The sequence below is a fragment of the Mauremys mutica genome, chromosome 2 (genome assembly GCF_020497125.1).
Source record: "Mauremys mutica isolate MM-2020 ecotype Southern chromosome 2, ASM2049712v1, whole genome shotgun sequence".
Lineage (NCBI taxonomy): Eukaryota > Metazoa > Chordata > Testudines > Geoemydidae > Mauremys > Mauremys mutica.
In genome coordinates this window covers 194251437-194278190 of record NC_059073.1, presented here as the reverse complement: position 1 = coordinate 194278190, position 26754 = coordinate 194251437, and positions in this window count along the sequence as shown.

Below are 26754 nucleotides of genomic sequence, written 5' to 3'. Positions count from 1 at the left end.
CCAGAGCCACACAGGGCAGATAGGCGCTTAACTTCCATTAATGAGTGTTGGGTGCTTAACTGCCCTTTTGTGCCTTTTGGAATATCCCCCATAACAGTTATTAGAGAATGCTCACAATGTGATATTTATATTATCATAATTAGGCCTGAGCATTGATTGGAATGAACAGGGAAGTTCATGGCTCTGCTGTTGCACATTTTCAGCACTACGCGATTTTACTTTTAGAAAGTTTTGTTCACAACCAATCTAAAAACACTAAAGAAAAACCCCAAACATGTTATCAAAGAAGACAAAATAATGAAAAAGTGATATGGGGCATTTGTTAGCAACCAGCCTGGTGCCCAAGCCACTTCCAACGATTGGAATGGAATATTGATTATTTTGGTTATTGCCAGGAGTAGCACCTGTAAGGCCTTTGCACTAGCCTTAGAATAACTAAGGCAAAACCAGAAGGGAGAGGTGATCACAAGGAGTGGGCCTGACTGCATCCTCCATGGTATGCTGGGGTATGTGAAAAACAGGAAGTCGCTCTCTCTATATATTTGACTTCGGGGGGTGGGGGGGCGGGCGGCGAGAGAGTGTGTCAGGGTTCAAAAGATTGCAAACTCTGCAAAAACACATCTGTATAACTAACAGTTTAAAAGTGCTTGCTTAATTGTAATTGTAGCAGTTACTAACATAAAAGGGGTAGAAGGGTCTGAGGAATTTGGATTTGTCCTTCCGGATATCTCTTAGATTCCCCAGCAACAGGCAGATAGCTGGCCACTTGAACCTGGTCGTTTGACCACTCCAGACCCCAGGTAACTATTGTTTGGGGGTGCTCTGTAGCCTATTGTGTTTGTATGTGCTTGAGACTAAATAACAGAGACTTTGAGTAAAGGCATTCTGGTGAAAGTGCTGGAGACTAATAAAGTGAAGGCTTTAAATAAAAGCACTTGATTTTGTGTGATTTGTGCCAACCACATAGCAGACAGAGGTGCTGCATCTCTCTTGATTGATTTCCTGATACCACCTCACAGAGAGCTTTGGATTTAGGTGTAACCCTTCTGCCTGTCTGAGTTGGCAGCAACAAGGACCAGGTTCAGTATCCAGGGGTTCCGTTTCAATAACGCAATGCAAAACCAGCTCGAGCCCCCACCCAGTGACCTAGGACAATTACATACCACCTCCTGCGCACTTCTAAGAGGCAATACTTCCCCTCTTGCAAGCACGGAGACTTAGTGTAGCAAAATCCTTTTAATAAAGGAGGGAAAAAATGCAGCATTATGTTGGGGAAACACCACAAACAGGATTCATAACACAAGCCATGAGCAAAAGACCCACTCACCCCCTAAGTAAGTTTGGCAGTATCCTTTTCCCCTCAGGGTCTTAAGTCCAACACCCCAAGAGTGTCTTGAATCCAGCAACCCAAAGATCACCCAAAACTCCAAAACCCCAAAAGTCTCTGTCCCTGGTCCATGCAGCCCCAGAGTTCAAAAGTTTATCTGCAGTTTTACCTCCCAGTCTCCGGGGGAGGGAGGGGGCCGCACGCGCAGCGGTGTTAAGGGGCACCTTTGTGGTCCAAGGCTGACTGACCCACCTCTCCATGGGGTTCTGCTGCAGCCTTAACCATGAGCTGCTCCACCAGCCACTCCACTCACTGTCCTGCAAGTCGCTCCAGTCATCTCACAAACTGCTGTGCTCCACCAGCTGTCCCGCGAGCCACTCCAGCCATCCTGCAAACTGCTCTACTCCACCAGCTGCTCAGTAACATATCTTCAGCCCCCACCCCCAAGAGCACTCAGTGATTTCAGCTCTCGGTAATTTTAGCTCTTTAGTGATTTCAGCTTGTAGTAAGGGAGCCTCAGTGCTAGTGCACCACTGGCCCAAAGTCAATTCAGCTCAGCAGCCTGTAACTAGACTCCTAATAGAATTAAAATTAGCTCTGATATTCCACAGTAGAGAGAGGTGAAGGTGCAATAGGTATTTCAGGCCCTCAAAAGAGACAAGCATTATCCCCAGCCTCTCACAATTCGCTAGGTTTTGGAACCCATGTCCCTTGTCTAGCAAGTGCTACTTAGTTGATGGAGAGTCCCTCTGTCATAAAACAGTTTCATTGTCCTTGATTCACACAATCAGGGTAACAACACTTTATTCTTCCTGCCCCAATAACAGAGAAACTGGGGATCCCACAGCAGCCAAAGTGACCGTTTGGGCTCATGCTAGGTGGGGTGGGTGTGCCTATGCAAACAAGATCAGCGCCTGAAGTTCTTTTCCACAACTTGCCACAATTCACCACCAGATGTCAGGGTAGAGCTCATCCTGACTCTGCTTACATTGGGTACCCAAGGTACCATGTACACCTCGTCCCTTCTAGGAATAACGGCCATAACTGTGGCCACTCCCAGAAGCTCTGTAGCTTTCTCCAGGATGATATGAAAGCATTGAAGATTGCTGGAGGTGACTTGTATGAAATACAATCCATTTCCCTTGGTTCTGGAAGTGCACAAGGCTCTTTAAATGATGTTTTCTTGTTTCCTTAAGGCAAAACTAGACAGTCATGCATATTTATGTGCTGCTTTTCTTGTGAGATGGAGAAAACACTAGGATCAAAGACACTCTTGGGGCATCTTGAGAAAGGCCTTAATTCAGCAGCCCAGCTCCTATTCAGCAAAGCAGGTAGGTACATAACTTTACTGAACAGGGATGGACTTAAGCATAGGCCTAAATGCTTTCCTGAATTGATGCTTCGCATCCAGTGTGTGAGATTAATGTTTCTATATTACCATGCTGAGTTGTCTTTCTTTTTCAACAGGTGTGTATTAGAATGAAAGAAATAGACCCACACAAACTCACCGTCACTTGGGAAATTAGAACTCAGTGCCTCTAGACACCACTTTTTTTTCATCTTGTATTTATTTCTCCCTCTTCTTTATAAATTGATAAGCCTTAAGTAGGTCAGGTGGCTGAGGAAACCAGCTGCAGCGATCTGTACACTATGATTTACTTAATCAGCTGAACACTGCAAGCCTACTTGAGCAGCCTTGCATGAAGCATTGCAGAGATGAAAAAGGGCATCAGACTAGAAATGAGGTTATCAGAGGTCATACAGGGAGCACTCCAGGGTCTGCAATTAAACCCACTATTCAGTGCTTTGTGTCTCAGCTTTTATAGTTGTCTAGATGTGTTCTACAAAGCCTCTTTATCTGGAGTGTAATTTATGGTCTCTGCTGTGTTTACAACTGTAACCATCCGGAGCTGTGATTCCTACTTCTATTTATGTCAAATGATTCCTCACCAACTTCACTACATTTTCAACTCTTCTAAATATAACCTTGCCCAATTGTACACTGCTTAAGTAAATTCAAAATCATACAGTTCTCCATTCTGCAAAACCATCAGTGACAATTTATGAGCAGACAGCCCTTCTCTTTAAGAATGCTACTATTTATCTGCTACAGTAGAGATGATTTGAGTTCAACTGTGACTATTTGGTTACCTTAAAATACTTATTCTGGTAAACTTTATAAATTACCAGCTTCACTCAGAACCCGTCGGTAATGAATTAGTCTTTAGCACTGGAGACTTGCAAAAAAAACCACCCCTTCTTCTGTAGATAGATTAATTTTGAAAGTCTGTATTAATTATCATTATTTGGTGTTGTAATAGTGCCTAAGAGTCAGAGTGATGGACTAGGCCCCCCTTGTGTTAGACACTGTCACAGGGTACCACTGGGGTGCCTCCTTGTCGCTCATCTGGAGATTAGCTCTCAACTGATCTAACACCCCTCTATCAGTTACTCACCCCAGGGTCTCTTTCTCTCTCTCCAGACTCAGGTTACTCCCTCTTTGTGGCATGACCCTCCAGCCAGATTACTGTCACTTTTCCTTTAAGGGGTATCAAAATCTCACTGTATGAACTATTTCATGCAACCTACCAATCCACTGCCCCACCTGTGCCACTTCCCCGGTGGCTGGTAGGAGAGCCTGGGCCCGCCCTCAACTCCAGCTTCCAGTCCAGGAACCCTATGACTAGCAACCATGGTCTATGCAATCCCAGACCCCATTGCTGTTTCTCTGGGATCCTTCCTACCTTTTTTTCTCTAGCTCTGCCCCCCTCTGGGTTACCACTGGAGCTTCGTCTGCTCCCTGTGGCTATTTCACCCCCTCTTGGATTCTTGCCAGTGTCTGTATTCCCAGGCAGGATCCCAAGGCTTACTCTATTTCAGATCCCCGCCTTGTCTCTTCTCAACTCCCCTCCTCTCTAGGGAGTGACTTCCTGCAGTCCCTTTTCATTCATCACTTCCTGGTTTTATACCAACTCAGCTGGCCCCAACCTAACTGGGTTTCAACATCAATTAGAGCTTATCAGCCCTGACTTCCCTTCAGGTGCAGCCTATCATGGGCTTAGCTGGCCCTTTCTATATAGTCAGGCTTTGGGTGGGGTAGACACTTACCATAGCTGTTCAGGCACAGAATGAAAAAATGGTCTATGCCCCAAAGATACTACAATCTTAGTAAGAAAATCTTATGGTAAGCTTGGCATAAGCAAATAACAACATGTGTTTAATATGGTCAAATATAAATGTATACCTCTAGAAACAAAGAATTTAGGCCATGCTTACAGGATGGGGGACTCTATCCTAAAAAGCAGTGACTTTGAAAAAGACTTGGGGATCCTAGTCGATAATCAGCTGAACATGAGTTCCCAAGGCGATGCTGTGGCCAAAAAGGCTGATGCAATCCTTGGATGCATAAATGGGATCTTGAGTGGGAGCATAGATGATATTTTACCTCTGCATTTAACACTAGTGTCACTGATGCCAGAATACTGTGTCCAGTTCTGGTGTCCACAATTCAAGAAGGATGTTGAAAAATTGGAGAGGGTTCTGAGAAAAGCCACGAGAAGGATTAAAGGATTGAAAAACATGCCTTACAGTGATAGACTCAAGCAGCTCAGTCTGTTTTAACAAACAGAAGGTTTAGGGGTGATCTGATCACAGTATGTAAGTACCTATGTGGGAAAAAAATAATTAATAATGAACTCTTCAATCCAGCAGACAAAGGTATAACAAGATCCAATGTCTGGAAGTTAAAATTAGGCAAATTCAGATAGGAAATAAGATGTAGATTTTTAACAGTGAGGGTAATTAACTGTTGGAACAATTTACCAAGGGTTGTGGTAGATGAGCTATCACTGACAATTTTAAATCAAGATTGGATTTTTTATTTTTTTTTGCTGAAAGATATACTGTAGTAAAAAAAATGAATTATTTTGGGTAAATTCTATGTCCTGTGTTGTTCAGAAGTCAGATTATATGATCACTGTGGTCTCTTCTGGACTTGGAATGTATGAATCTAAGGGTAAAACAAAAGACAACAGGTATTTACACACAGGCTGGGGGAATAGACACAAGGAAATAATGAGACAATATTAGTCAGCATGGTAACAGGCAGCTGCTATGCCATGCTACTAACTGTTGACAAGGTTTTTGTAGGCATTTGTATTACACCATTGGTGTACATGGGGTTTTACCCTTATAAAAATTAAGGTAAGCCCAGAAGAGCTTACAATTTTAGGACTCAGATCAACAATACCTGAAGTCAAGTCACTTTATTGGACTGAGCCCTAAATTAGATAGAGACATCAATAATGGTACTTTGAGCAATAGAGAAGGGTAGAAGGAGATTTCAGCACCCCCCAGAAAAGGAAAACGTGGCAATCATTTGTCAGTCACTATTGCCTCATTGAGTGATGTGGTATAAATATAAGTCTTGGCTGTGTTTTATTATTGTGATGACTGGGATTATTGCTATGCAACAAAATTTGGTCTCTACATGCTTTGTACAAATATCATGAATATATTTTCACTACTGTCAGCCCAAATCGCTGATGTTTCTGCTTTGTGTAAATGGCTACCCTGTTATGCCATCCACAGCTAGGGTACTTAGAGCATCAGCACTGTCAAACACATTAAGATCCCAGTCCAACAAAGTACATTAGCATGTGGCTTTCTTTAGAAATATGAGTAGTCCCATTGACTTTCAAAAATACATTTGGAAGAGTTGCACAGCAATGGTGCCTTGTCCTGTTACTGAGGACAATGCCCGTTCTAGCTACTACTGGGGCAGTGCTTCTGGACACCATTCCAAACTCTCAGGAGAGCCTAAAAACACACAGTACCCTTTCCCCAAGTGATTTAAATGCTGTCCAGTTCTTTGAAGGACATTAGTGGAAATATAACCAAGAGTGGTAAAATTTACATCCCACAACAGAGGGAATGTGAGTGGGAAATGGAAACACAATAAGGAAAATATAAGTTGTGTAGTGATACTAATCTGTGCCCTTTGTTATATGGCAAGTGGAAATAGAATTTTAGGAAGGCAGCTGAGATGCTTGAACTAGATTCCTAGTATTTCAAATTACACTAACGTGGGTGAATGCTTTATATTTAAGATGGTACTTACACCCTAGCTATGTCATCTGTGTCCACATTTAGACTTTCCTTGGAACTGTGAATCTTCGACAGAAGGAAGTTTACTGGACATTGTGTGCCAAATGTACTTGTAAATGGTTTGGGAATCTCTGTAAAACCAGTGTGGGGTGATGTGTAATCCTGGCCCACCCATCCCTGTCTTCAGACCTTCAAGTCTCTTCCTCACTAAATGATGATGTGTGGCAAACCCCCTGTGGGCTTTAGAGGATGTCATGGAAGTGACTGATTTTTGCCTCTTCTTCTTGAGAGTGGGGGAGATCTGTCCATTATCCAACATAAGAGTTTCAAGGTTTAATAATGGCCAAAGACGCACATTTTTCTAGTTCAAATCCAAAATGGCATCTACGCTTCCATAGGTTCCACAGAACAAACCTGATAGGCATCACATCAACTGAAACATTGTGAGAAACTCACAAGATAGATCAAAGAGAGATTAGATTTTAACCTGAGTTTCAAACACAACAACCTGAACAAATTGCATTGCTCACAAGCCATCTATTGACACAGTTGTACTCTACATGAGCATCTACCAATGTAATTGGAAGGGGGTAACTTGACACTTTTGTATTCATAATATATTCATCCAAAGTTCCAATTATGAATCTAATATATTTCCATTTTTTCCATAGTGATAGTTTAGAAATATTTACTGTGTGCAACTCTAACTACATTGCATGCATAATAATAATAATAAAAAAATATTGTCATATATTGTATGTATACACTGTAGAGATATGCCACAAGGGTGAAGCTCATATGTTCAGGAAACGGAGCATTCACAGAAGCTGCTGTAAGACTGTGGAATGAACTCCCCCAAGAACTAAGGACCATCACAGACCATCACCTTCCACTCCAAGTGCAAGACACATTTCCTTGACCTTGCCTTCTCTGATATGAACACATAACAGATACAAAAACACACCAAAACAAAGTGCTACACTGAACACACAGTTCCTCTCCCTTTCTCTCATCCCATGCCCAGGGAGAGGTTAGGAGAAAGAACAAACCACATGTGACAGATGTTAGTCATGTCACTTGATGTGTTACTGAAAGGCACTTGGATACTACAGCCATGAGGATGGTTTAAGAACCTATATAGAATAGAAGAGGTGCACAAAGTAAAGCAAAATTCCTCTTCCACTCTCGTTCAAGAAAGCAGAGAGCATCGAGAGTCTAAATTTCCCCTCAGTTATATCTATGGAATTCCACTGTGTCAAATTCTGTGCTGTCATGCACTCCGTGCAGCTCCTTTGAAATTAATATGGCTGCATGAGTGTTGCAAAGAATGTATCCATCTATAATGAAACTATGCAATTTCAGCTAATTGAAATTAAAATGAAATTTATATTTATTGCTCTTTTATGCTTCAAGCAAGCAAAAATTAATTCACGAGAGAGAACTAGACCATGATTCTGCAACTGGCCTCATATGTCAACTCTTCAACTTGCATGGAACCCTATTTTCTTGAATGCAGTTTGAAAACAGAGGTTTGCCTGTGTGGAGTCAGTTGCAGGATTGAGGCATTGGTCCTTAAAGTAGTAGCGCAAGAGTTTCGGCTAAGAAATGCTTATTTACCTGCTGGAGCTGATTTGAGAAACTCTGAAATGCCTGCTGCTGATTCAGTGAGAATGAGTTTTATTTCTCATCAGGCCTGCTGTGAACTCAGTGGAAAAATTATATTTCACACCAATGCCTTATGTGGATTTAGAAAACCCCTTCCCCCTGCACTTATATTTTTGTGATAATTTCATATGAACGCATTCTGCAATTGTATTAAAATTACGACCTTAAACTGATCTTCATGAAAAGGGAAAAAAAATCTTATTTATAGTTTCATGCTCAGAGATAATAAGATGACATTCATTATTTGTTCAAATCATATTAAAGACTAAAGTGACAGCAATAGAACATCTTGCCATAAAACTATAGAAAAGCTGCTGATGATTTTTTTTTCTTTGAAGTCAGTATCCTGCAGCAGGAGAACTGGGAGGTTAAGGATTTCAAACCTGATTCATTTCCAATAAGCACCAACCTCTCTGTTCCACCTTCTTCTTCTCTCCCGTTCCACCCCACATGAGATATTTGATCAAACTAGTTCAAACAATAATAGCAGTGAAGCCACTCAGGTGGCAGCTCATGCTAGCCATTCGAGAATTTACTCAGCATCTTGGACAGGGTTGTACAGCCTGTACTGCCACAACTTCACTGCTACAAAACCACCCAGAATCCTGGTTAATTACCTGCAGAGCTATTGGACCCAAACAAATTAGATTAAAGCTAGTTTATGTATGTCTACATGTGCTGCACTCACACCTCTGATATAGGTGTAGACATACCTTATGTGGAGTGGGCATATGGGAGAGAAGAAGGTGGGACAGGTGCTTATTGGTCTGAATCAGGTTGTAACCACACCCTGTGATTGAAGTAAAGACACACCCTTAAAATCAACCTCCAAAGGTTATCTGTGTATATTTAAGGCTAAATCCTACCTTGACTTTAGGCAGTTCTTCTGATGAAATTCAGTGGGGCTACCTGCCTGGGTAATAGAAGCAACATCTGGCCCTTGCTGCATGTATATTTAGACCTTGAAAGATGGAGGTACATGATATCTTAAGGATTATCTGTGTGTGCTGTTTTTTTTATATTTCTTACAAATTAACTGGATTATATCAGCAATGAAGTAACACTTGATCCTTTTGAAAAACAATAATACTCTTTATTTTGAGATGAAAGGAAACTTCATGTGTGTTTATATTTCACATTTAGACTCAGCACAAAAGGATAACTGGGAGGTTAAAACGTTTAACACATTATCTTTTACAAATGTATCAAACTGTTAGTGTTAATTACCCATCAAAACTAGCAAAATCTGTTTTAAAATCAAAGAGCAAATCATTTGCATAAGTTTCCAATTAGAGACTTTTTTTTACAAATACAAACTAAAAATGTGCATTGTAGAGGGGATTACCAATAAGATTCTTAATTGTGAAGCTCAAATTTAGCTTTCCAACAGTGACCTAAAATAGTTGCTCACAATTTGTCATTTCTTAAAAAAAAATCACATTGTGTGACTGAGTCACTTTGATCTCCAAGGACTCAAATCAGGTTTAGGTTACTAGCTCAAGCAATTAGACAATCTTAGCTTGCTCCCAAGTGGACACTAACACTCCTATACTATTTAGCAAATACTTCACTCAAATGAAGGTAGGTTTAAATGCTCATGGAAACTGAATCATTTTACAAATTTCCCATGAGTGTTAACCTCAAAACCTGGCCTGATTAATTTCTCTCTGGAAATATTTTTTTCATCCTTCAATTATTCTAAATTGTCAGTTTATTAAAGTCCAAAAATATTTTGTTTCATATTCTTACCATTCTGTTTAGAGAGATCATTGAAATAACAATTTCACCCTCTGATGGACAAGACAACTTCCACTGAAATTCAATAGAAACTATACATGTTCCTCCAAGAACAGAATGTAATGATACAAATTGGTCTTCATTCCATAAAACCTGACCATATCCTTTGTGGGAAAACTTAATCTGGACTTGAATATCTGAAAGTCAAATTAATTTAATTTGCATATTTCAGCACTTAATGCATGAAATGCAATAACTGAGAAATTTCCAATCCATCCAAATCTGGGACATTGAATTGTAGGACTGGAGGGGACCTTCAGAGTTCATCTAGTCAGTCCCGTGTACTCATGGCAGAACTAAGTATTATCTAGATGATTCCCGACAGGAGTTTGTCTCACCTGCTCTTAAAAACCTACAATGATGGAGATTGCACAACCTCCCGGGCAATTTATTCCTGATAGTTAAGAAGTTTTTCCTAATGGCCAATCTAAACCACCCTTGCTGCAATTTAAGCCCATTGCTTCTTGTCTTGTACATCCTGGAAATCTTATGAGAAAATGTGTTATCAGTCCAACTTCTTGATCAAAGATTTTTTTAAGCTTCCAATGTGCATCTGAACATATCTGAACCAATCCTCTGAACTCTTTGAGGCTCATCCATCATGCACTGTCATACAGCATTGTAATACAACTGTAGCATGCCTGAGGGAACATGTGTGCCAGTATGGGAGATTGCAAATGTAAGAAAGCAATCTGTTTTGAAAAATCTCCTGCCCTTTGTATTTATTACATTCTCAAGGAAGGAATTACCCTTAAGAATTAGTTTGATTTTATAACCTGATTCTTTTAAAATGTCCCAAGTGTAGAGTTAGCCACAGCATCTCAGCTAAATGCCAACTTACTGCAGTTTCAGTTAATTATATTGTTCTCCATCTCTTGAAATCAAATTAGAAGTATTCCTGGATAAAATGGATTAGTGGGCAGAGGGCAGATAAAAAGGTCAAAGGTATGTGTTGTGCCTATGTATAATAACAACATCACTTAGCACTTACATAGCTATCATAGAATCATGGAGAAAACACTTATTTACCTTACAAATTGATCTGCACAGTTTTAGATTTTTATGGATCCCTGGCTCAAATACTAATCACGTTTATGTTAAGAAAATGCCTAAGCAAAGCTTCAGTTTACAAAACTGAAGCAGGAGCATTCAGCATGAAAGTATTATCAATTTGGTTTGTATTATTCACAAACTGACCCAGTCCTTTCTTCTTATCCTTCTGTGAATAGCTGGATGCTTTTCCCCAAGGTGTATTTTTTCTGCTTACATCACTGAGTTTACGTGTCAGCAGTAATCACAGCAACCAATCTAATCTCATTTAAACTCTTAAAGTTCTGTTGTTTGATCATGTTTGTATTCCCGTTCCATTTCCATTCTCCCTGGTCATGGACATCTGAAATGATTCCTGTATGTAGTTTTGGTCTGCTGCCGTATTAAGTCCTTATTTACACAGAATTGTATACAATCACCTTTGGGATTCTGTGGCACTTAAAGCAAATATTATGTGACCTAGTTACAGTATCAACAATGTGGTGTTGATAACATGTAGGGACAGAAGTCATTACTGGCTACACACTTCTAAAGCACAGCTTGTGGTCTCAGTTTGTTCCCTAGTCCAGAGGTGTTAACATCATAGAACTCACAACAAAAATTAACATAAACTGGCACTCAGTCACGTGACATTGTTGTGATCCCCATTTTGCAGATTTAGGCTGGGGGCGGGCAAAAGATATAAGTGACTTGCCCTAGATCACACACCAAATTAGTGGCAGAGGAAAAACTGTTACCTGTCTAAAATCTAGCTCGGCTTTTGTTTAAATTTTCAACAAGCATGTAACGTATAGCACACATGGTTCATTGCTCCCAGCCAGACAAGCCTTTTAGCAAACAATCATACCTAAAAGGTACAGGAGTAATTATGACTAATCAATTAGAAAATTAGAGACACCAGGCCAAGAAAGTTAAAAATCAAGTAAATCTAATGCAGGATTTTATTATTATTATTTTATTATTATTTTGGGTTTTTTTAAGATAAGCATGTAACAAGAGGCCTGGACTTCATGTGACCCATGGCCATCTTGTTTTTGGACTTAGCATACAAAATGGCTGTAGGGTTTTGCTAAGTCCAAACACAAGATGGCCATGGGTCACATGAACTGTAGAGTCAAGAGAATTTGCCTTTGACTTAGCCAGATAGAGAAGTATCAGCTGCAGCATTACTAAGAGGGACAGATAAAGTAAAATCACAGGTTTGTGAGACTAGAAGGAGTATTCTATTGGGAATATGGACAAGCTAACCCTGAGTTTCTGAAAGTTTCTTACTGGGTGTCTGTGAGAATTTTTGTTAAAAGTTGCTTTTGCTGATAAGTAGAAATTAAAGTTTTGCTGTTGCTAGGAAAATGGTTTTAGCTCATTGGGGTTTATGCCTGGTTAAATGTATTGTATAGTCATGCTTTAATTAAAATAATTGGTGAAGGCATAAATAAAAGAAACCCTCACTTCAACTATATAATGAGGGTCAAAAGACAAGCTCGTTGTAACTTAACTCTGGAACACAGTTCAAGTCCAAAGCTGACAGATCTCTTAATCCCTTCACGACCATACTGTGCAGAAGCCGGAGCCCCAGATGGGACACAATCCTGGCTGGTCATCAAAAGAAGTCCATCTGCCTTATTAGGAGTGTTGAGCATTAGATGCTTGGCGTGTATATCCAATTTATTAACTGTTAATTGCTAATAAATACATATACATGTTTAAGGATATTCACTGTGGAAGGCTTTCACTGGGGAAAGGTTCCACTAACCCATAGAGGGCAATTGAAGCCCAGCACCCAGGGGAGGGTAGGAGGTGGGAGCCCTAAATTGTGCAGGTAACAGTTGTGTCCTGATACCAATGTGAGTCTAGCTATGTGCCGACTGATTCCTGATATCTGTTATCTGAGTTTTCCTGACTCCTCCTTGAATGTCAGCTGATGGAAGTATCTGCCTAAAGAAGGGGATAGGATGAGGTTTCGCTTCTTTTCTCAGAATGGACTGGAATTATCTAAAGGTATAGCTGACAATTACCTGTCAATGCATGGGTGGGATAATGTTCTAATATAAGAGAGAAATTCACCACTGAACTATTCCTGAATTTGAGCCCTATAGGTCTGTCATTGATAACTGAGCTAGATCCAAATCCCCATCTAATCTCCCCATGTGTTTCACTGATAAAACATTTTGTAAATAAATTGAAAACTGCATAACCCTTACCATAGAACTCATTGCCCCAGGAGGTCATTGAGGCCAAGGATTTAACAAGATTCAAAACAGCATGCAATATTTGTAGGGATATGAAGACTAGTTACCTACTTTAATGAAAACAAAAAATTGGTAAGGGTTATTAAACTTTGTGTTTTATGGCATGAGCCAATCTCTAGCTATCAGGGAACAGAATTAACTATGTGGTGAGCAGATTATCCCAGATCTGCCCACTGTGGGATTCTTATACTTTCTTCTGAATCATCTGGTGCTAGCCAGAGTTGGTGTTGGCGCTAGCGTACTGGACTAGATGGACCTTGAGTCTGATCAACCGTGACAGTTCCTATGTTTCTAACAACTATGTTTATACCCCAGCAGGATAGATTACTTTCCATCCTTTCAGAGATCCTAAAGGTAGATGCCAAGTAGTTTACTGTGTGAATCTTGGTCTGATTATACTAAAAAATCCTTCAGTGCTCAATGCTGCCATGCTATTTTTCATAGGAGTAGAGATTTTCCTCTTTTCCTCTCCTGTAATACTGTGGAGCACACTGTTTGCTGGTTAGTTACCAGTCTCTGTTACAAAGATGTTGCATTTTAGTTGTGTGTACATTCCCACACATCCCATTACCACACTTTTGGGATGGAGAGTATATATCCACACACAGACTTTAATTTCCCTTGCAGTGGTAACTCGATTGAAGTCAGTAAGGATCAGAGCTTCAAAAGACCTCAGCTCCCATTTGGGCATCAAAGCAGGTGGTGACATTTCTAAAAAGAGCCCTGCACCTTGGATTCTGGCCCTTATTTATTGAGCTCAGCTCTTTTGAAAATCGGGGTCCAGTTTTGGATGCTGAGCACTTGAAAATCTGTTCTAGGGTGATACCATTGATAAAAAACAGAGTATGTGAGATCAGAATCAGGCCCATGATTTGTAAAGAACTGTGGATTCCTTGAGAATGAAAGGCATTATAGAACTATAAAAATGAATATTTGATGTGGCCTTTAATGTAGACAGCAATTTATTGCATGCTTCTGAAGGATATATTCTCTTTCTGCATGTGCAGTTCCCACTGGAATTTAGGAGAGTTACACAGGTGCATCTGAAAGATAATGAAGTGAGGTGGTTTGTATGAAATTGAATCCTCGGGTCACTGTGTCCTGTGTAGCAATTACAGAGCAGTAACAAAACAGTTAATCTATCATACTTTCAGCAACAGTTTTCAAACTGTCAGCATATCAAATACGGTCACTGTGACAGCCTGTGTCTTTCTACCCCACCATTTCTAACAACCTGCTTTCTAAATTGTTCTCAGAGGGCTACTCTGTCCACTAGACTGCCTTGTTTACAAGCCTATCAACCAGCTGTGATGTATTAATTGAGAGCACAATGTTAGGCTTCGCTGCCTGTGATTTCCACAATAACAAATCTGTGGTCTGTAAGTGAACAGACTCACTTTTCCATTGCCCTCCTGAGAGGAAAAACAGGTTGTCATATGTAACATTATTGATGCCTTTGCCTGTCGCAACTATATGCAAGGTTCCAGTGAGAGAGAAGCAAAATGATTACTGCTGGGTCAAATGAATCCAGGTATCTAACGGAAAGATACAGGAATGGAGTGGCAAAAGTTCCATAATACAGCAGAAAGACTAATTGTTGGAAGGCAACAGTGGGGGCCTGCATTTACTTAACAGAATAAACAAAGTCTTGGACCTGACTCAATTTTCACTCAGTCCTTTCTCAAGCAAAACTCTCATTGACTTCAGTGGGAATTGTGGGAGCTCAGCACCTCTCAAGATTTGGCCAGTGGCAGCTTTGGTTAGTAAGGACTGAATAAAAATTAAATTGAATGAAGACTTCAGGATTTGAGCCCGAAGGTACCAATTTAATGGCTAGTGGTATTGTTACATCTTAATGTTGCTTGTAAGTTCTTTATATTTGCCTTTGGCACATCTCAGGGTGGAAGCAAGCGTTATAAGAATTTCACAGATCAGAGATAAAATGGCACAAAATCGACCATATATGTTATTTTATGTTTCTTATAATTTGATGGGTTTTTTTCCAGTTTTTCCTTTAGCAGTTCAGTTTCTGACAAAATAGGTGTTGCTTGTTCACATTACTCGTTCTTTGATTGTCACATGACTGTCTATGCTCAGAAGAAATATAGCATCACTGCTTTCCTGTGCCTTTGGAGTGGATCTGGAGGCCCACAATGCTTACTTAGAACCATGCACCCACAGAACAAAGAGAATGGGCAAAGGGTCCCATTGAGGAGCAATGACTCAGTTTTTTGTCATCTTTAAAAACAATATTCTAATAAACATGGAAGCCTAAAATGTCTCATGTGTGACTGCTAAAGAGCTGACCTCTTAATTCCTGGATTCTGGATGCATCTTGAGACATCCAGTCCAATCCAATGGAGTTAAGGAGAGAACAGGTAGAGCCAGTCCTTTGGCTGAGAGTGTGAGAGGAGGAATTTCCAAATAAATGCTTCTCTTTGTCCTTATCACTCTTTCCATCCTTTCCTTGCAAGAACCAAAGAACCATGATTAAGAGAGGACTGAGTTGAGAACTGCACACATCTGACAGAAGGTGTCAGAGAAACCTGGGGCTGTAGTAATGGAGCTGAAAATTAGATGCTGCAGTGGAGGTACCTATCACTTTATTCTTTGCCATTTTGCTTCTGGTAGGTGCATCATAATTTTGTTTGTGTGCAATATTTGTTTCTAGGATAAGGCCAAATATTATTTTTTTCTATACTCATTTAAGGCAGTGGTAAAAATCACTGCAGCTTTTGCAGCTGAGATTTTTTTCAGGGTGAATAGAGTTAAGACAACACTGAGTACATCTGAAAACCTTATACTTAAAGGGCATCTTCATTTCCCAGAACAGACGTCCACAGATGACATTACTTTAAACACTGAAGCAGGAAAAGCATTCATTTGCCATTTGGACCTACTGATTGCAACTGAAAAAGAACATTGTCCACATTTGTTTAATGTGAGAATGGGCACCAAATTATATAAAAGGCAAAAAGTATATGATAAGGCATTGTACTGTGAAATGCATCAAGTGACAATTACATCCTCAGCACTTGACCATTTTATTCACAGCTACTGGGCATGTGTAATAAAGTAATTGTTACTAAGAGAGTGAACAGAGAGCTGCCAAATTAATTAGAAACCATTAAGAGAATATTCAGAAATAGTTTAGCTATCTAAGAACCCAATCTCTCAAGATGCTGAGTCTTGATTGAGCAAAGTACTTAAGCATGTGCTTAAATGTAAGCATGTGTGTAGTCCTATTGATTTCAAGAGAACTACATACACCTCTACCCTGATATAATGCTGTCCTCAGGAGCCAAAAAATCTTACCGCGTTATAGGTGAAACCACATTATATCGAACTTGCTTTGATCCGCCGGAGTGCACAGCCTCTGGAGTGCTGCTTTACCGCGTTATATCCAAACTCAAGTTATATTGGGTCGCGTTATATCGGGGTAGAGGTGTATTTAGTTGAAATTAAGCGCATGCTCAAATGCTTTGCTGCGTCGTGACCAGAATTCTCTGGATTGAGTCATTATGTTGCTAGTGTGTGAGTAGGGACAATAAAATAGGACCAATATGCATGTGACTACAATTCTAGAATTAGATATTCTGCATTCAGTTAAATAGCGTACTATACACAGTCTGCCTTTCTTAATTGTCATTGGAAAACAATTTATGCATCAGTTATTCAGAGTATCATTTCTTAATTTACTCTGTCAAAGGGTAGCTGAATCTGTGAAGGTGTCAGGAGCCCAGCCTCTCTCTGACAGGCTCAACTAGGGGAATGAGCCAACTCAGCTCCACCTGGGAATAATTAACTCATTGAGTAACTGGGAGGTAGTTAATCAGGCTAAGAAGCACCTGGGCATGATAAAAGGCTACAGATCTCAAGTAGAGGGAGAATTCTGAGAAGAAAGGAAGCTGTAGACCAGGGGAGATCCCAGGAATCCTGAGCCAGACACACAGTATGGTTCCCAAGGCAGGAAGTCTGGGTTAAGAAGAATGCAAGGGTATGTCTACACTACGAAATTAGGTCACTTTTACAGAAGTCGATTTTTAGAAATTGATTTTATACAGTTGATTGTGTATGTCCACACTAAGTGCATTAAGTTGGCGGAATGTGTCTCACTACCATGGCTAGCATCGACTTACGGAGTGGTGCACTGTGGGTAGTTATCCCACAGTTCCCGCAGTCTCCACCACCCATTGGAATTCTGGGTTAAGCTCCGAATGCCTGATGGGGCAAAAACATTGTGGCAGGTGGTTTTGGGTACATGTCGTCACTCTTCCCTCCCTTCCTTCCTCTGTGAAAGCAACGGCAGACAATCGTTTTGCGCCAGACACCAGGGCGTTTAGAAGAGCACAGCAAGGCTGCGCATCAGAGAGGCTTTAAAAACCATTTTCATGACTGGCCAGGCTTTGGTGTGGAAGTTGTGTGTGTTTCTCCTTGATGCAAACCCGCCCCCTTTGTTGATTTTAATTCCCTGTAAGCCAATCACCCTCCTCTTCGAAATAAAGTAACTATTGTTTTGAAACCATGCATTCTTTCCTTATTAATTTAAAAGAAAAAAGAGAAATAACAGACAAGGTAGCCCGGGTGGGGTGGGGGAGGAGGGAAGGACAAGGCCACATTGCTTATTGTAGCCACGCTAAAAATCAAAGTGTTTCAATGACAGCCTTCTGTTGCTTGGGCCATCCTTTGCAGTGGAGTGGCTGGGTGCCCGGAGCCTCCCCACCCCCCATGTTCTTGGGCATCTGAGTGAGGAGTCTATGGAACATGGGAAGGAGGGGAGGCGGTTATACAGTGGATGCAGCAGGGGTCTGTGCTCTTGTTGGCTTTCCTGCAGCTCCAACAGATGCTTCATCGTGTCTGTTTGCTCCCCCATTAGCATCAGAATTGCGTCCTGCCTCCGCTTTTCTCGCTCACTTAATTCTTTCCTGGCCTCTGCCACTGAATGCCTCCATGCATTAAGCTGTGCCCTATCATTGCTGGAGGACTGCATGAGCTTGGAAAACATGTCATCGTAAGTGCGTTTTTTCTGCCTTCTAATCTGCGATAACCTCAGGGACGGAGATGATGGGGGGAGGGGCATAGAAACATTCTACGCTCTACAATTCTGGGGGGACAGCACGGTCACCTGTGCTGCTGAGTTCATCACGCTGACCAAACAGGAAATTAAATTCAAAAGTTCCTGGGGCTTTTCCTGGGTACCTGGCTAGTGCATCAGAGTTCAAAGTGCTGTCCAGAGCGGTCACAATGAAGCCTCTAGGATAGCTCCTGGAGACCAATACCATCAATCTGTGTCCACACTACCCCAAATTCAACCCAGCAAAGTCAATTTTAGCACTACTTCCCTCGCCGTAGAGGAGTACAGAAGTCGATTTTAAGAGCCCTTTAGGTTGACGGAATGGAGTTGGTTGTGTGGATGCAGTCATTTTTAAGTCGACCTAACACGGCTAAATTTTACCTAACCCTGTAGTGTAGACCAGACCCAAGTTCCTAAGTCAGAGAGTCTCCTAGGGTGCCTACCAGGCCAGGTGACCTGGAAGAAGAGTTTCAGAAAAGGGGAGGATTCTAGTGAGATAGCTACAATGTGCCCACCTCGTATTTGGAGGAATGCTTGAGAAACCTCCACAGATCCCAACATCAGAGGAAGACTCCACTCAGGTAGCATCAGAAGTCCTCAGGTCAGAGCAACTAGATGAAGCATCTGGATGAAATCAAGACATGTGATAGACAGACTGGGACTGAGTCCCTCAGCCAAGAAGTTGAGTTAGAAAGGTGTCATATATGCCTGTGGGAGACTGTTAAATAAAAGAGACTCTCTGGGGAGGGAGCTCTTTAATACCCAAAGCTGGACTGGTGTAGTTTATACTTGGAGGGAAATCAAAGCAGGACTTACCTGCAGTTCCAGATCTGACCACAAAGAGGCATGCCAGGGTGACTTTGATTTGTACTGGTTTAGAGACTGCCAAAGAAAAAGCTGTATTCTGTGGAGTGCTTGACACCAGTCCAACTACCACTGAAGACAAAAGGAAATGTTCAATTGACTTCAATGGTAATTGGATCAAGCCCTAAGAGATGTTTCAGCACTTCTCCCTAGGCTTCTCCATGCCTCTCTTGAAGCCCTTCAGATTCTCTATCCAGGGCTGGTGAACTGAGGTGGCTGCCTCAGGTGCCAGACTTTGTGTGTGTATGGTGGGGGAGGAAGAGGGACACTAGGACCCAGAGTGTAGAAAATTGTGTCTGCTGCTGGTGCATATATACCGGTATTCTCTCTGCTCTAGATGCACAGAGATGGTGGAGTGCAGTGCTGGAGGAAGGAGGGCACAAGAGATAACAGGCAGGCAGGAGAAAAGGTGAGAGGGAATAACAGAAAACAGCAGGTGCTGCAGGGAGAGGGAGGAGGAGGAGGAGCCTCTCAAGCACCTCCAGGAGCCTGGACTGATTAACACCAGCTTCTCAGGGAGCTTCCTGTTTCCTACTGCTTCCCTGAACCCCCTTGAGGAGAACAGGCAGTCAACTGAAATAGTAGGAGCCAGTTAGGCCCTTAAGACCCTCACTCAGGCCCTGCTACCAGCATGTTTATTTGTCCCCTTCAACTGAGTGTTGAGAGCCACTATAGCTGGCACAGAACAGCAGTCATGAGTGAAAGAAGAAAACACCCGGGGCAACATTCAGAAAGAAAGCAAAATAAGTGTTTCTATCTAAGAGGAAGGAGCTCTCCTGAGATACATAGACACAAATGTTCACGGTGAGCCTTCCAGCCCCAGTGAAGATGTGAGTGGTGAGGAGATGCCTGATCTTCCAGTTAGTCAGAATGTAGGTGACCTGGCAGCTACTGCAGCATCCATATCTCTCAAATGGATGTACCCATGCACATTCCTGAAGAAAAGTGTAGATCAGAGAAGAGTGTGGTGGAGGCGCAAGAAACAGCTGCTGCTGAGTTCAGTTCCTTAAGTCTAGATGATCCAGGACTGTGGACCCACTTGAGCAGTAGCCTGAGGGACAGCAAATCACCAAAGAACATTCCAAAGGTGGAAAGAGCTTGAGATGAGACTAAGATTAAAGGCCATGATAGATGATCAGTATCAAGAGAAGATTGCATCAGTGTCTTTTTACTGGCAAAATGTTCTGAAAAGACTCATTGACATTGTGAGAATGCTTGCTACCCAAAACCTAGCACTGCATGGCACTTCAGATCAGCTGTATGTGCCAAACAATGGAAACTTACTTAAAACTGTGGAGCTGATGGCTGAGTTTGATGCTGTATTCCAGGAGCATCTAAGAAGAGTCACCACCCAACAAATGTAGATATTCCACTACCTTGGAAAAACAATTCAAAATGAGATCATACAGTTACTGGGAACAAAAGTCAAACAGAAGATTGTGGTAGATCTGAAGTCAGCAAGATATTACTCTGTTATTCTGGATTGCACACCTGACATCAGCCATACGGAACAAATGACTTTAAAGGTGCATTTTATAACAACAACAGAACTAGTGAAAATGTCCCTGCAATGGTGACTGTCAGAGAGCATTTTCTAGAATGTATTGACATTGATGATACTACAGGAGCTGGTATGACAAATGTGCTTCTTAAAAAGCTGGAAGATACGGGAATTGCGATAGCTGACATGAGAGGTCAGGGCTACGATAATGGTGCCAACATGAGAGGAAAGAGCAGAGGAGTGCAAACACGGATCCGAGAGTTAAACCCTCGATCTTTTTTGTTCCATGCGGTTCTCATTCATTGAACCTGGTGGTCAGTGATGCAGCATCAGCTTCTAGCAAGGCTGCTGAATTTTTTAATGTCATTCAAAGCATCTATGTATTTTTCTCTGCATCAACTCATCAATGGCAAATTTTGAAGCAACATCTGGGCACATCCTCTGACTCTAAAACCACTGAGTGCCACACAATGGGAAAGTCGAGTGGAGGCGATAAAGCCTATCAAACATCAAATTGAAAAGATAGGTGATGCCATAGTTGCCATTATGTAGGATAATGCTATGATACGAACTGTTCATGGGAGAACACTGGCAGAGGGAAATGGAATCACCAGAAACATACATAACTTCAAATTTCTCTGTGGCTTAGTGTTGTGGCATGACGTACTGTTTGAAATAAATGTTGTAAGCAAGAGACTCCAAGGTGTTAACCTTGATATATCCGGAGCAATGGAACAACTGGACAAAGCAAAGTCATACCTACAGTCTTACCAGTCAGATGAGAGATTTCAGAACGTTCTGAAGAGTGCACAGAAGTTGGCAGAGGGACTTCACACTGAAGCTATTTTCCTATCCATTCAAGAATAAAAGAGTCACTGAAGACATTTTGATTATGAGGCACCCGATAATCCTATAAGAGACCCCAAACAACAATTCAAAGTTGAATTCTTAACTATATTGTGCAATACAGTCAGTTGAAGAACATTTCATTCAGCTCAAGGAACACAGCAGTATATTTGGGATGTTGTATGATATTCCCAAACTCTTCACTATACCTGAAGAAGACCTACAACAGCAATGCAGGGCACTAGAGACAATGTTGACACATGATGACATGCGCGATATTGATGCGAGTGATTTAGGTGATGCACGGAAAGCCCTTTCAAGATACATTTCAGCAGGATCAACTCCAAAGGCTGTTCTGGAATTTATGTGCACAAATAAGATGACCACCCTCTTTCCAAATGCTTTTGTTGCTCTGCGCATACTTCTAACACTTCGTGTAATGGTTGCCAGTGGAGAATGCAGCTTCTCCAAGCTGAAGTTAATAAAAACATATCTATGCTCCACAGTGACACAGGGGAGGCTGGTTGGCCTTGCAACTATCTCAATAGAGCATGAGCTGGCCCAGACTGTGGACCTTCAGCGGGAAGCAGTTCAAATCTTTGCAACCCAGAAGGCACGGAAAGCACCACTTTGAATAATCAAACAGATACAAATGCCAGTGTTTACTATGCAGACAAGAAAAGTTACATTTACTGTTCAGGCATTTGAAAGTTAAGTGTTGCTTAAAATTTTTGAACAAGGCATTTTAAGTTGTTAGTTCTCCTTTGTTGGGGTAGGTAGCAGAGCAGTACCATGAGAGGAGTAGAACAGGAAGAAGGCAGAATTGAGACCTTTCAAAGTTTTGGCCCGGGCATGGGGGCGTCATTTGAACTCCCTGCCTCAGGTGCCAAAATGTGGGCCGGCCCTGTCTCTATCCTGCATTTACCAAGCTTTGTCTCCCATGTTGGAGATTGCATCACAGTCCCCGTCCTCCCAGATCGTGACAAGGCCTTCTGGTGAGCTCACCAACTCCATTCCTTCATCCTTCAGTGACATTAGGCAGACCCTGAGGGGATAAATATCAGGAACGGAGGCCTTGTCTTTAGTAGTAAGAAAGGTGTTTTTAACATGTTAGCTAATGTATTCAAGCAATTTGTATTTTTCATGTGTTAGCTGGGAGGGGTGAAACCTGGGGTGGGCGTAGCTGCTCAAGGAAACTCTAACACGTTAAACCTATGACATGCTGTCATCACTAGGTTTTTAATATGTTACCTGATGTATGTTAAAAACATACCTAGTTTTTTTCTCGTGTAATACAGATGGGTTAGAAAAGGTTAAAAGCTCAAGTGTATTTGTCTGAGGACAAAACTACTACAGGGGAAAAGGACATTAATTGGGTAGCAAGTGAACACACACATAGGAAGTACAGAAAATTTGTGTTGCATTTCTGTAAATGAAAGAATGGGATACGGTAGATGGAAAGACTGCTAACCTCTGATCAGAAGTTAAGACGAGCTGAATTTTGCTTTTCTCTGATCACTTTCTAATGATCACTAAAGCACTTTATGCAACAAAAAAGTGTGTTGGTCTTTGCCAAAAAGAAAGAACAGTCCAAGACTATTTTGAAGGTTGATTTGGCAGCTGTTCTGCACATTAAGATTTCAGCCACTAAAGATTAACCTTTGACATTTTATATTAGTGGGTCAAACAGAGCTGGCTACTGGTCTGTGGTATCCTGATCTCTACTGTTCTTTCACCCAGGGAGAGTGGATGTTTTTTCCACAAAACTTAAAGCTTGATCCATATAGTGTGAAATGATTGAGGCAAAAGGTGATGTTTCACAGGCTGGATATCTAGCAGTATTTCTATCTAGCATCTGACCTTTGTGTCCATCTGCCCCAGAGAAGCACGTCTTGGAGAAAAAAAAATGCATTCTGGATAGGGGCTTATATCATGTGACTTACCATGTAATATGATGTAATGTAACAGAAGAGGAAAATATGTGCAGGCTTGTATCATACACATACATACATACCCTTTTGTCGTGGTAAGAATGAATCACCAGTGTTTAATAACCAATGATATAGTAAAATATCTGTGGGCAATTTAATATAATCATTTTGTTGCCCACATATCCACACATAGTTGTACTTCTCAACTAAGGCACACAACAACCATCACATTGCCTCCACAGAGATGCTCCACTGCCCGTGTATCCTTTCCTGAACAGTCTGAAAATGGTACCACAGAACACTGATTCTATAGTTTTTGTACATGTACATCTCCAGTGTACATTGTGACTTGTGACCTCACTAATGTTTGCTGGTTTTAACATAAGTGCTCTACCCCCTTGTTGTGTATTTGGTTGTCATGGTTTTGTTGCTATGGCAACTGAGTTAGATTATTATGGGTTAGCTCAACCGGTTTCAACCGGCTGAGGAGCTCTCTGTATATATGTAAATAAAATGGAGGTTTTGGTTAGCTGCCTGCTCTCTGGCCTCAAGTGATTGCTTCCTACACCGGCTGCCCCAAGGATATAACACTGGCGACGAGGGTGAGACTCCGGTGCTGCTCCAGTAACAGAAGGAAGTAAAAGTTAAGGTAAAGAACAAACAAAAAAAAAAAAAGCTGCTTGTTGCACTGACTGTGAAAGTGAAACTAAAAATCATGGCTACTCTGACCAGGCCCCTGGAGCCTTTTGATGAGAATACAGAGCAGTGGCATGTGTATACTGAGCGTTTTGAGCTTTTTGGTATTGCAAATGACATTACAGAAGCGAAGAAGGTGCCAATATTCTTAACTGTTGTAGGGGCTAAAACCTACTCTCTGCTACGCAGCTTACTACACCCTGTTAAGCCTGAGACTAAATCTTACAGTGACATTGTGGAAATCCTGGGGTCTCATTTCTCCCCAAAACCACTGGTAATTGCTGAAAGATATAGGTTCCACAAAAGAGACCAAAAGGAAGATGAAACAGTTGTACAATTTGTAGCCATTTTAAAAAAGCTAGCAGAACACTGTGAATTTAAAGAAATGTTACATGATGCCCTGCGTGACAGGTTAGTGTGTGGCCTGTACAGTGAAGCTATACGGAAGCGCCTACTGACAGAGGCTCAGCTTACCTTACAGAAGGCTGTTCATATTGCTGTCTCCATGGAACTGGCTACAAGGGAGGCACAATACATCGGTGCACCCCCTAGGGTGCAAAAAGTGTCACAAGAACCGACCCACAAAACTGTGCAGAGTCAAGAATGTTACCGCTGTGGTAAGCCGGGTCACCAGGCATCAGAATGCTGGTGTAAGGACCTGGTGTGTCGACACTGTGGCAAAAAGGGACACATTGAGTGTGCCTGTAAACAAAAGAAAAAGAGGCCTGTGGTCTGGCCGACAAAAAGAGGAACCCTGCATACCCTAGAGCAGACCCAGGATGATCAAGGTGACACCTCATCGCAAGAGGAAGTGCCACTGCATGTTTTGTCTTTGGCAATGGGCTCACATGAATACTGGGTAACCCCGTTATTGGATGGCAAACGTATACGCATGGAACTGGACACCAGTGCAGCCGTCTCACTGATCTCCGAGACTGTGTATAAAGAAAAGCTACAGCATCTTCCGCTTAAGGCAACAAAAACTGTTCTGAAGACGTATACGGGAGAAGCTGTGCCTATGCTGGGCACTATTGATGTTAAGGTGGAGCTCAATGGACAGGTGGCTAAATTGCCACTGTTTGTGGTGAGAGGTAACTACCCAGCCTTAATGGGTAGGTCTTGGCTTGGGAAGATTCAACTGAACTGGGCAGAAGTGCACCGGATGACTAAAGAAGAAACCAGTCTAACCCCTATACTAAGGAAACATGCTGCTGTTTTTGGAGATGATTTGGGAAGTATGAAGGGAATCACTGTGACATTGAACATTAAACCTGGCAGTCCACCAAAATATCTGAAAGCCTGAACTGTGCCATATGCCATCAGGCCAAAAGTTGAAGCAGACCTGGAGCGCCTGGTCTCCAATGGAGTCCTAATACCAGTTACCCATAGCTCATGGGCCACTCCTATCGTTCCAATCGTGAAGAAAGATGGCTCTCTCCGGATTTGCGGGGATTTTAAAGTCACTGTCAACCCAGTGTTGTGTGCAGAGCAATACCCGCTTTCCCGCATCGATGACCTCTTCGCAGGCCTGGCTGGGGGACAAAAGTTCAGTAAGATTGATCTGAGTCAAGCATATTTACAGATGCACGTCGATGAAAAGTCCCAAGAGCTGTTGACTATTGTGACTCATAAGGGGCTTTATCGATACTGTCGTCTACCCTTCGGAATAACATCTGCTCCCGCCCTGTTCCAGAGGGCTATGGACCAGATCTTGTGTGGCTTGTCAGGAGTTCAGTGCTATCTGGATGATATCCTGGTCACTGGAAGAAATGAAGAGGATCACTTAAAGAATTTAGAGGCTACCCTACAAAGACTGGAAGAGTATGGCCTACGAGTTCGCAAAGACAAGTGTGAATTCTTCAAGCCCTCTGTTGAATATTTGGGACATATCATTGATTCTGCAGGTCTTCATAAGGCCCCTGCAAAAGTTAAAGCTATTGTGGAGGCTCCCCCACCTTGAAATGTAAGCCAGCTGCGCTCGTTTCTAGGACTCCTGAACTATTATGGAAAGTTCATCTCACAGTTAGCCACACTGCTAAAACCACTTCATGAGCTCCTTGGGCAGAACAAGGCCTGGAAGTGGACTGAAGCCTGTGATGTTGCGTTTAACAAAGCTAAGGATGCATTGCTAAATTCTGAAGTTCTAACGCACTTTGATCCATCCTTACCACTGCAATTGGCCTGCGATGCCTCCCCTTATGGAGTGGGAGCAGTCGTGTCACATATTATGCCTTCAGGAGAAGAGAGACCTATTGCTTTTGCTTCACGCACTCTAAGCAAAGCAGAAACTAACTACGCCCAAATCGAACGTGAGGCATTAGGAATTGTTTTTGGAATTCGGAAGTTTCATCAGTACCCGTTGGGGCGAAAATTTACTCTTCTCACAGACCATCGACCTCTGACATCAATTTTTGGACCTTACACAGGCATTCCCCCATTAGCTGCTAGTCGTATGCAACGTTGGGCATTGTTACTTTCAGCACACACATATGAAATCAAATATCGGAAATCCACTCTACACGGCAATGCAGATGGCCTCTCAAGGTTGCCTTTGCCGGTCAAACACCAAGATAGTGCCCACAAGGAAATCTTCTACTTTGAACAGGTAGAGAATACACCCATCACTGCTACTCAGATAAAGAAGGCAA